The sequence below is a fragment of the Cnephaeus nilssonii genome (assembly GCF_951640355.1).
Source record: "Cnephaeus nilssonii genome assembly, chromosome: 4".
NCBI classification, from domain to species: domain Eukaryota; kingdom Metazoa; phylum Chordata; class Mammalia; order Chiroptera; family Vespertilionidae; genus Cnephaeus; species Cnephaeus nilssonii.
In genome coordinates, this window is record NC_137075.1 from 51,804,794 (window position 1) to 51,815,691 (window position 10,898).

A 10,898-nucleotide genomic window follows, 5' to 3' on the forward strand; every position below is an offset into this window, starting at 1 on the left:
TATGGCTCAGTAGTCACAAGAAAAGAGGACGCAGGAAGTTTATCAACACTAAAGTTTATGCACTATTAATCTTCCAGAGGCTAAAAAGCCTGAAACCATCGATATTTCCCCGTATCATGCTCCCAGATCCATGAGTTCCCATCCAACACCTCCAAGAAAAGCAACAGCCTGCAGAGGGCTCAGCCCCCTCTCCCCCTCCCAACCCCCCACTTCCCCGGGGTATGCCTGACAGATAGGGCCAAAGGCACTTTGTGGAATCCACTGCTTTTCTAGGGACCAGTGACTAAAACCAATCTGAGCAAGAAGATGGGGGTCCTGCTGCCAGGTGCTGCTTCAAATAGGGACAGGTCCTCAAATATATAACTCTTTTGTTTCTTCTCCCACATCTTCTACCACTGCCACCGAGGCTGCCCAAGACAATCCCCCTTCCCCTCCTAACTGCTCCCCCCACCCCAGCCTCTAGGACGTGCCTGCTGACCAGTGATTGCTTTTCCCTTACATTCCTCCAAACAGGTTTCCGTGCTCCTGCCTTGCGTGCCTATAGACCAGGGTCCACATTGAAGCCAACGTCATCCTTATAAAAGGTAAATGGCATCATGTCACCCCCCCACCCCCCTGCTGAAAACCCTCCAATCACCTCCCATTGGTCTTAGGGGGAAAAAGGATCAAATTCTAAAATGATTTTTTAGACCCTCTGCAACCTGGTCCCTGCTCATCTTTCTAGCCCGATTTCTGAACACTCTCCTCACTGCCCTCATTCCTCCTTGCACCCTCTCACATCTATACTGTGTTCAAGGGCCTTCCCACATGCTCTTCCCTCTGCCTGTTACCATCTAACCCCATCTCTAACGTTTTCACCTGACTAACTCCTACTTTTCAATATCAACACATGCATCACTTCCTCTAAAAAAACCTTCCTAGTCCCCCAAATCAGAGATAGGAGCACCTCCCAACGTGCTCCCAAAGAACCCAGAACCTCCCATTTCAGAGCCCCTATCACCCCAGAACATATTTGCCTGGTATGTTGGCTGTTTCCCCAATAGTCCAAGACTCCAGTAGGTCAGAGACCTCATCTGTCTGGTCCATAGTTGTATCTCCAGTATCTGGCAGATAGTGCTCAATAAACATTTGCTAAATGAATAAAATATGGATATCCTCAGTTTCTAAAAAGAATGGAACAAGGGCTTCCCAATGCTAAAATGCACTTCCCTTTTAGCAACTATCCCTTCCCATACCCCAGACCCAAGTGCCTTAAATCTTCCCAAACTAGAGGTCATAGTGGCTTTCTTGGCTGCTCCCTCCCTCTGACTGGTCCCCATCCTCCTGTGCACCCCATACCCGGCCTAGAAAGCATCTCAAAGGACAAGCAATATTTGTTTAGCAGTAGGAGGAGTGTTGCAGGTAAATTGAAGAGCACAAGAAAGAAGGAGGAAATAAGCAAATCTTGGGGGAGGAAGACAAGAGGAGGCACTCTGGCTATAAAAAAAAAAAAGATTCACAAGCCTGGCTGGTGTGTTCAGTGGTTGCAGCATTGGCCCTTGGACCTAAGTGTCATGGGTTCTATTCCCAATCAAGGGCACATACCTGGGTTGCAGGTTTGATCCCTGGCCCTGGTCGCGGCAGGTGTGGGAGGCAAACAGTCAATGTGTCTCTCCCACATTGATGTTTCTTTCTCTCTCTCCCTCTAAAAAAGCAATGAAAATAATATCCTTAAGTGAGGATTTAAAAATAAGATTCACAAAAATGATTTTTTTTTTTAGGTGAAGACTTCCTATGAGAAATAACATGGACAGAAGTGGGTTTTTGTCCATGAACGGCTCTTTTGTTCCCAAAAAAATGGCCACAACAGATAAAAATGGCAACAGGGAGAGGGGTGGATAGATTCTGAAACAATGACATCTGGATCGGGTGGCCCCATCTGGCCAGAAGGTTACAGCTCATCAGCAAGTTCTAATCCAACTTGTTAGGGCTTGAAAACTCTCTCTGGGGACTAAGTGAACATGCTCTGTTTTCATGGCCCAGAGTCCCTGGAGCAGGTGGAAGGAAGAGTGATTCTTTAGGCAAGGTGTCAAGAGGGACTCTACCCTGACAGGTGGCAATGAAAATGCAGGCACAAATTCAATCTCTCGGGAAGTTAATAAGAGCACTGGCCGCTGGCCAACTTATTCTTTTTTTCTCCTTATTGGTTTGCTAGATTGCCTTGAGGGATTAGTACTAACAGATAACCAGTACAAAAGATGAGCCTAAGTACATTTGTGCAACATAAAAGTAACTAAAGAGAAACTATCCATGTAGCCCTTTGTCTCTCTTATTTTAGATCCTCCTATAAGAACATCTAATTATAAAAGCCCCTAGATAATAAAACATAAAGCCATATCATATTTTTTCTAAAATTACCTTTAAGTCATACAGCTATTTCATTGCTTTTACTTTCTCTAATACCATTTTCTTTTTTTTTTTCTTTTTTTAAGGCCACCAAAAATTTTGCTTGCCTCCAAAAAAAAAAAAAAAATTGGGAGAGAGAGAGATCTAATACCATTTTTAAAGTATCTTTAAAACCTTTTATTTTAAATCCATTTTTGTTTTTATACAAAATATTCTCTACTTCGTAATTAATCTAGAGTGATACTATAATCACTGTTGTATGAATTAAACAATATTTCTATAAGATTTGTGAAAGTTATCTTTTATTAATGATCTTAGTCAACTGTTTTTATTCTCTAAGACAGTGGTTCTCAACCTTTCTAATGCCGCAACCCTTTAATACAGTTCCTCATGTTGTGGTGACCCCCAACCATAAAATTATTTTCGTTGCTACTTCATAACTGTAATTTTGCTACTGTTATGAATCGTAATGTAAATATCTGTGTTTTCCGGTGGTCTTAGGCAACCCTGTTTTCCGATCGTCTTAGGCTCTACAGCAGTGGTTCCCAACCTGTGGGTCGTGACCCACAGGTTGAGACCCGCTAGCAGAAAACACAGATATTCACATTACAATTCATAACAGTAGCAAAATTACAGTTATGAAGTAGCAAAGAAAATAATTTTATGGTTGGGGGTCACCACAACATGAGGAACTGTATTAAAGGGTCACGGCATTAGAAAGGTTGAGAACCACTGCTCTAAGATATCAAGTTACAACAAAAATTAATAATTGACCTTCAGGTCTATGCTTCCTTCAGTCCAATCTTTTCCTTGTAACAGTGGAATCCAGGCATATTCAAGGAGGAGTCTAAGGTAACAGATTCTAGTTTCACTTAGAGAAAGTAAAATTTAGTTCTTTCATTCCTGCATATTCATCAACTCACCAAAATACTCCAGCTGACACTTGCTTCACCTCTAAAGGATGCTGGAGTAAACACAAAGTCATCTTTTCTTGAACCTTTGGATCAGTGAAGGTCTAAGGAAATCAGAGTAAACAAAATCAGGTGAGAAAAAAGGCTTGCTAAAGTGAAAGCTAGCTCTAGAAATAGGAATTTTGGATTTTGAAATCCAACCATTTACAAGTGTTGAAGCAAACAATATTTACATGAATACGTTCTTTCTTTCTTTTTTTGACATCACCCCAAAGCAGAGGAAATGAAAAAAGGAGAGCTGCCTGCAGGTCTTATCCTAACCTTGACTTCATCTTACCCAAGGGATTAAAATGGTGGTTTCCTTGTGTGAAAGCCCTGGGGGTGTTTTATAAGAAATAAAGGAGTGGGAAAAGTAAGAAGAGAAAAAAGTAGCTAAGAAATAATAACTATTTTATGTCCTTTAATTCGTTTAAAAGTGCAACAACTTCTTTTTTTTAAAAAGATTGAAAGTTATACTTGCATGAAAATTTTATTTTTTTACATTTCAAGTTCAGGTTTTGACTCTTGGCCCAGAAAATAATTCTCCTAATGAAAAAAAAAAAAAATGGCTCCAGTTTGTTCAGGGAAAATAAGAATTTGGTTTCAAACACCTTGAGATTGAGGGTGATAACATGACATTTAAGCTGAAGCAGCAGAAGAGAAGAGGGCATCCTGTCCATATTATGATTCCTCAAGGAGGTCCCTACTTATAGTTAAAATGGGGACACCCAGGTAACTCAATGCCTTAAGCAAAGGATTAAATTGAAATGCCCTTTAATAATCTGAGACCATTCAACAATCAAGTTATTATATTTAATTCTCCTACTCCAATGCCAGGATTACTAGGCAACCTGCTGATAATAACTTGCTTTCCCACGGAAGTCTGCCTGCAGGGGGGAAAATGCACTAGTCATGCCGAAGTGAGCGGCTGGTGCTCCTGGCAGTTTCATTGCATTTTTTTTAATTGATTGAGGAGAGAGAGAGAGAGAGAGAGAGAGAGAGAGAGAGAGAGGTGTTGTTCCACTTATTTATGCATTCATTGGTTAATTCTTGTATATGCCCTGACCAGGGATCAAACCCACAACCTTGGTATATTGGAACGATGCTCTAACCAACTGAGCTACCTGGCCAGGGCCTATTACACATGTTGAGTTAATATGTTGTCATTTTTATTTGATATCATCCGTCTCTTGAGCTAATATTAGTCTGCCCCAGAAAGACGGGTCTGGTTTTGGCATGCTATTGAAATATGGTCCTACGTCTACAGGACCAACAATCCACTCTGGCCATAGCAAACTCGCCAAGAGGCCTCCAAGGGGACAGCCTACTGACCTCTCAAGGGCAACAGGATGTGGTGGCTGGAAGCTTGTCCTTTGGAGTCAAGCAGCCTGATCTTGGAGTCCTGCTTTTAGCACTAAATCATCACAGAATCTGGGCAAATAAGCTCTGCAAGCTTCAGAACCCACAGGCGGGGGGGGTGGGGGGGGGAGGCGGGGGGGAGGCTGTTGGGGATGGGGCACACAATGAAAGTGGGTATACTGTATTAGTTATGTTTAAGGCTTTCTTTGTCAAAGTATCTACATAAGTGTTAGGGTGAAATGAGGACAGTGAATTTAACTCCTTTAAGACATTCTGCAGTAAAATAAAGGAAATGCATGTAAATGGGTAATGAGACTTTACAGAGATGTGTTTGCATAGGAAGACAGAGCCATGGGTATAAACTGAGGGAGCAGAGCCAGTGGAGGAAGACTGAAACTATAGGGTAAAGTGACAAAGAGGCAAAGGAATTGGAGGAGATTGGAAAAGAAAGAAGCCAGGGCGGTTGGGGAAGAGACAGGGGCACTCAAAGCCGGGACAGGAGAGTAGCATGGGGCACATTCTTGGCAGCTCTCTCAGGGCAAGTAAGCCCAGGTGAGCCCCTTCCTGCCTGGCTTTATCTCAGGGTCCAGGGAAGAACTGGGGTTCCCCCACTGGGAGAAATCCTCTATGTCCTTTTAGCAGTGGGTTCTCTCCAGTTCTCAGGACTCGGGGACAAGATGGGCCAATGGGGAAAGGACCCATCCATCTTCAACGAGCCTAACCCCAGTCCTCACCCCCTGTGAGGACCTCCTGCCCTCCGCTCCTTCTAGTCTCCAGTCTCTGCTCTGTTCTGCTTGTCTTCCTCTTTCCCCAACTCTGCTTCCTCTTCCCTCTGGAGACTGTACCATGCAGGAGAGACTTTTAGGACAACAGGTTCCAATCCCAGCTCAGGTACTTTCTCTCCAGTGGTACTTTGGCCAAGCCACTTTGCCTTCCTAAGACTCAACCTCTGAATCTGTAAAATAGAGATAATATTGCCTTCGTCCCAGAGGTGATGTGAGGTTAAATAAACATGCATATACAGTTCACTCCGTAAAAGTATTCCCTCCCCACCTGACCTCCTCCCCAGTCTGTCTTTCCTACTCCCCACCTTCTCTCCTCTTTCAATCTTCCAGTTTCCTTTCCCTGTTTCCCTGAATTTCCTTCATATTTCTCACTACAGCACTTGCTTTCCAACCCAACACACCTCTCTGAGGACTGACCCAACCAAGAGTGGGAAAAGGGGGGGCTCCCTGGGAGGCCAGCATCAGGGTGAACTTAAGTAAACCTTGAAAAGCCACCTGCTTGAACAGGGTAACTCGCAGGATCATTCGGCAATCTAAATCAGGCCATGACTATAAAGGAATGAGCACAGTGCCTCCTGCTACAAAGTTAATCCTCAAAAAAAAAAAAAAAAAAAAAAAAAAGCTCTTATTATTAAGTGTATTTTTAACTCCCCACAACTTTAACGTGAACAACAGTGGGGTCTGAGGATGGGAAGTTGTGATGGCAGGTTTAGGGAACCAGTCCCTTCTCTCCTCATGATGCCCTCCATCGTCTCTGGTCCTACCCCTCGGCTTTCCTCCCACAGCTCTAGGTTCCCAGAGGCTGAAAAGCAATGCTTTATTGAGTCCTCCCACCCCTGGACACAGCAGCCTTGCAGTCATATCTGCTGGCAACCATCCCTGCCAGCCCAAGAATATTCCCGAGATAACCCCCGGTCAGGCCCCAGAGCACAGCTCTAAGAACCCAGGGAAGGGAAATCCTGGGGGTAAGAGGGCAGGGAAATCTCAGCCTTGGAAGGTGAGAGCAATGAGGGATGAGGAATCAGCCCAGGCCTCTGTGTGCAACTGGAGTGTAGTTTTAGGGTGGAAGGTGTAGATAATGTTTTAATCATATTTGGTGTCAGTGACAGCTGCCAAGAACCATAGTGCTTACAGATTGTAGATATTGGGCAAAAATAGAAGTAAAAAAAAAAAATTTAAGCCAGTCTGCGTATTTATATGTATGTTTATAAAAGTGGTGGTTAGTACAGCCAAATTTATAAATTGCTTAGCAATTATATTTAACTTGCATGCCTCAACAATAAATTATTTTATTTCCCATATAATATATATCAGATTGATTTTGTTGTGAGTTGTCATGTCAACACTGAAGTCTGTTTATATTCTGTTCAGCATGCAGCTGTTACCCAGCCACAGAATTCTAAAGCACTGGGAACCCTGCTCCCCTTCCTCGTCCTGTTTATCCCCTGCTCATTTTCCAACTTGGTCTCCTAGTTCTCTCTTCTTCCCTTTTTCTTCCTTCCCTAGCCTGCTCTCTCTGCCTCCCTTGTGTATTTTCACCCTCCTCATCCTGCCTTTCTTTCCCAAAAATGCCTCCCCTGACTTGGTCCTCTTCCCTCCCCTTCTCACTTCCCTATTCATCCACCAGTACTAGAGTAGAGCGCTGGGTTTGGTCCTGCTAGCCCTGTAACCTCCACAAGTTCCCCTCCCTTCTAAGCCCTGGTTTTTTTATCTGTCAAAGCGGCCATCAGGGTAACTCCAGGATCACTAGGCAATCTAAATAAGGTCATGACTGTAAAGGAATGAGCACAGTGCCTCCTGTTACCAAGTTAAGACTCAAAAAAGGAAGTTCTTATTATTAAGTGTATTTTTAACTCTCCACAAGTAGGAAAATTCCTATCAAATCCAAGAGCCATCCCTACTGATGTTCAATCATCAGTTATCAGGTGCTTATTCTATGTCAAACCTGGGCTGGGTAGAGGGAGGCAAAGATCATTAGGCCCCATCTGTCCTTCAAAAGCCCACAGTCTGAGAAAGACAAGACAGACAGATACATGGAAGAATCATTAGCGTGGCATGTGCAGGGCTATGATAGAAGAAGGGACCGAGATCCATGGAGTCAGAGGGGAGGGAGTCACCAAGCTTGCTTTGCAGAGTCAGCTAAGACCTCACAGATGGTGATTCCAAGTAGAATCCTTTCGAAAGAAATAGATTTTGCTTAATAAAATTAGGTAAGGACGGGTGAACGGAGAAACATGTGGAAAGATCAAGCATGAAAGAGAAGGTTTGAGGAGCAGTGGCAGTCATAGCAACCAGACTGCAGGGAGCATGGAAGGATGTGGTGTGATCTGGGGCTGGCAAAATAGATAAGAGATAGATTCTGAAAGAAGGCAAAATCTCATCATTGTTATCATCATCACTATCATTCACTGGGTACTTGACCTCAGGCTAAGCACTTGACATATATCATCTCATTTAATCCTCACCAAAACTCTATGGTCAGAGACTATCTCCATTTGATAGATGAGATGACAGAGAGCATCACTATGGTCAAGAGCCTGTGGTTGACCCTGCAGGTAATAGGAAGGCAGAAGAGATCTCTTCATAGAATGTATGATTAGAATCCAGCCCCCCTTGTCCATTGTCTTCGCTCTCTTGTTCTCTCCATGCAAGTGCCTGCTGTCAGAGTTTTTAGGAAGGTTACTCTCTCAGCATGGACTGGCGTGGAGAGAGAAGGGGGAGTAATGACAGCAGGCAAGTAGAGCTGGATCCTAGAGATGTTTCTGCAGTTGAACTGACAGAATTTATAAAAGGCTCATATGTTATGGTGCAGAACAAGGAGAAATCTGGGGTGACTTCCAGGTTTTTCCCTTGGGACAATGAGGGGATAGAGGTGCCGTTGTCTAAAATGTCAAATACAGCAGTGAAGAGAGAGGAGGAGAAGGTGTAGGAGCAGGAGCAGGACCTGGGGTGGGAGAATAAGTTCAGTTTGAACCCATTAGGCTTAAACGGCCTCTGGGTCACTGAAAATATCGTCAGCACTAAAGAGAAAAGACAGACTTGCAGACTTGGAATCGACATATAAGGAAATGTTGAAGTCATGGGAAATGAATGATCTCACTCAGGAAGAACAAGAATAAAGAGAAGTGAGGAGAGGACAGAGGGTGAGGATAAGTCAATAAAAGGACAAGGACAGAGTCCCTAGGGGACACTCAACCTCAAAAGAAGGGTCATTGAGGGGTGCATTGAAATGAAATGCCATGCTTGCCTAACTGAGCTCTCATCCTCTCAGCACCTAGCCCAGAGCCTGGCAAAGGGTAGGTGCTCAGCAAACCAGAGTGGAGTAAAGAAAAGGAGAGAGGAAATAAAGGTGGCCTCAAATTACGGGAGGAGAGTGTTTCCGCAAACACGATGATCAATAATATTTAACGTTTGCACTCAGAAATTTCTTTGTTAATACTTGAAAAATATTTAATATTGCTAAGAAGTTAAGTTAGACTTTAGACATGTGCTACAAATGTGTAACATTTGGAGGTTACCATTTTCTGTTACTTTTCATGAGAAATCCTGAAAACAAATACTAGCATCTAATTCTTGTCCATGCCTTGCAAGTATATAGAAGTTTGTTTCAAGGAGAGCTACAATTTCCAGTTTACTTTGATATGATAGGTTAAGTGTTTCCCTGCTAAATGAAAATTTCTAGTTAACCATGTAAACACAAAATAAAATCCTCCTGTGGAAAAACAATATATCTGCCAGGGGTATAAAAATCACTTGGCCCCTCCTTTTTAATGATGCACGCATGGTGAAACAATATAAAAGCACAAAAAATAAATATAAATTAAAATCTACTCTGAATTTACATTTTGCTCCAAGGCTACTAGCACGGAACAACACCTGGGCAAAGGTGACAGATCGTGGGCACGGATGTTGGAATCACATATGTGATACGGTATTTCCTCATCTTCTTTCTAATAAACCTTCAGCCCCCAATTAATGTTTCTTGCCAGTATTTTTTTCTTCAAAACAGCTCATTGTTAACAAGGGACCTGAGAGTCCCTCATGTCTATCAACGAAACGACTAGAAGGATGAATTTTTTTCAGACACATCTCAGAACTGAAAGCATATCCCTCAAGCCTCAGAGGAAGAGCTTAGTGGCAAACTGTTCGTGTCCAAAGCATGAATTGACCACAGAAAAAACAACACCTTGAACAGGTGCACTACCTACAAAAAAAAACAAAAAACTAAAACTAACTCCTATGAAAGGAAGTGATAAATACCCACCAATTAAAACACACACACACACACACACACACACACACACACACACACACACACGAAAAAAAAACGGGACATGATGCTGCTCCCATTGCTGTTTAATAGGTGTTGATTACAGGATTTAGAAAAATCCACATCAAAGAAAGTGTCCGATTTCCCATACCAAACTAACTTTTCCCAAATTTACTTTTTAGTAAGAGGAGAATAAAAAAGACAGTTTGCTCAGCCTCAACCACATGGAAAAGAGAAAAGGAAAGCCCCAAACAGCACGGAGCTAGCACTCCTTAGTCTCCCCAAGTCACCAATTCCTGAAAGCTCCCCTCCGACTCACCTCAGCCTGGACCTAACCCTCTCCCCCACAGGGGAGATTTCCCAGCTGTGCAGGAAGATCAAACAGGTACCCATTCCATGACCGTCTCAGTGCGAAACGCAAGGCTATTCTGAAAGCTCTAGTAATTACAGAGAAAACAGGCTGGGTCTCTAGGGGACATTCTTGAAAACCTGAGACCAACTCCGGGAAAAACACTCTTGACCACTTACCACCGCCGGAAGCAGCTAAGTGGCAGATCAGAATCAGCACCTCATCAGAAAAAGAGGAAGATGGTGTGGGAGAGCAGTTTCACTACCAGTGAGGAATTGGGGGAGAAAACGCTCCTTGGAAAAACACCAAAAGCCCAGAAGAGTCTCTCCTTCGATCGCTGCCGCCTGCTGCTGCCAGGGCAGAACTGGTTAATCTTGGAGAAACAAAAGGAAGCTCCCTGGAGGCTGGCTTCTGGAGGTTGACTTCCTCGGTGGGAACCAAGAGTTCAGAAGGATGGAAGCGGACAACGGAAGGGGTGACCAGCTACCACTTCTGCTTACCAAACTTTTATCAGCCCTTGGTTGAGGGAGAGAGATAAGCAAACATCTTTGGAGTTCTCACCTGTTTTTCCCAGACATGAAGGCATTAGCAAGGGTCGGTTTGTGTGTTTTTCTAGTCATTACAAGGGGGAATTCAACTCTGTTATGGGTGAAAGCTAAGCACACTCATGCAACATTTACTAGGCAGGGCAATGACACTTCCTGTTTCCCAACAGCCTGAATTTCAGCTCAGAAGAAGCAAACAGTTAACCCTGAGGATGCCAAAGAACAAATGCATGGAGGAAATGGACTTGACTTTGT

At 43.4% G+C, this 10,898-nt stretch overlaps 1 protein-coding gene across 3 annotated transcripts in view; it reads right to left on the reverse strand.

The window, feature by feature from the left end:
• Positions 1–10,412, reverse strand: part of ATP8B4 (ATPase phospholipid transporting 8B4 (putative)) — a 226,059-nt gene extending 215,647 nt beyond the window's left edge. For 2 of the 3 annotated variants that reach the window (XM_079767474.1, XM_079767472.1), the window contains exons 1-2: positions 10,278–10,412; positions 3,309–3,400 (exon numbers count right to left, since the gene is read on the reverse strand). The gene's annotated coding sequence lies outside the window, so the exon portion shown is untranslated. Of the gene's footprint in view, positions 1–3,308; positions 3,401–10,068; positions 10,188–10,277 lie in introns of those variants that run through there. The other variant, XM_079767473.1, reaches the window with a different exon arrangement.
• Positions 10,413–10,898: the final 486 nt, after the last annotated feature.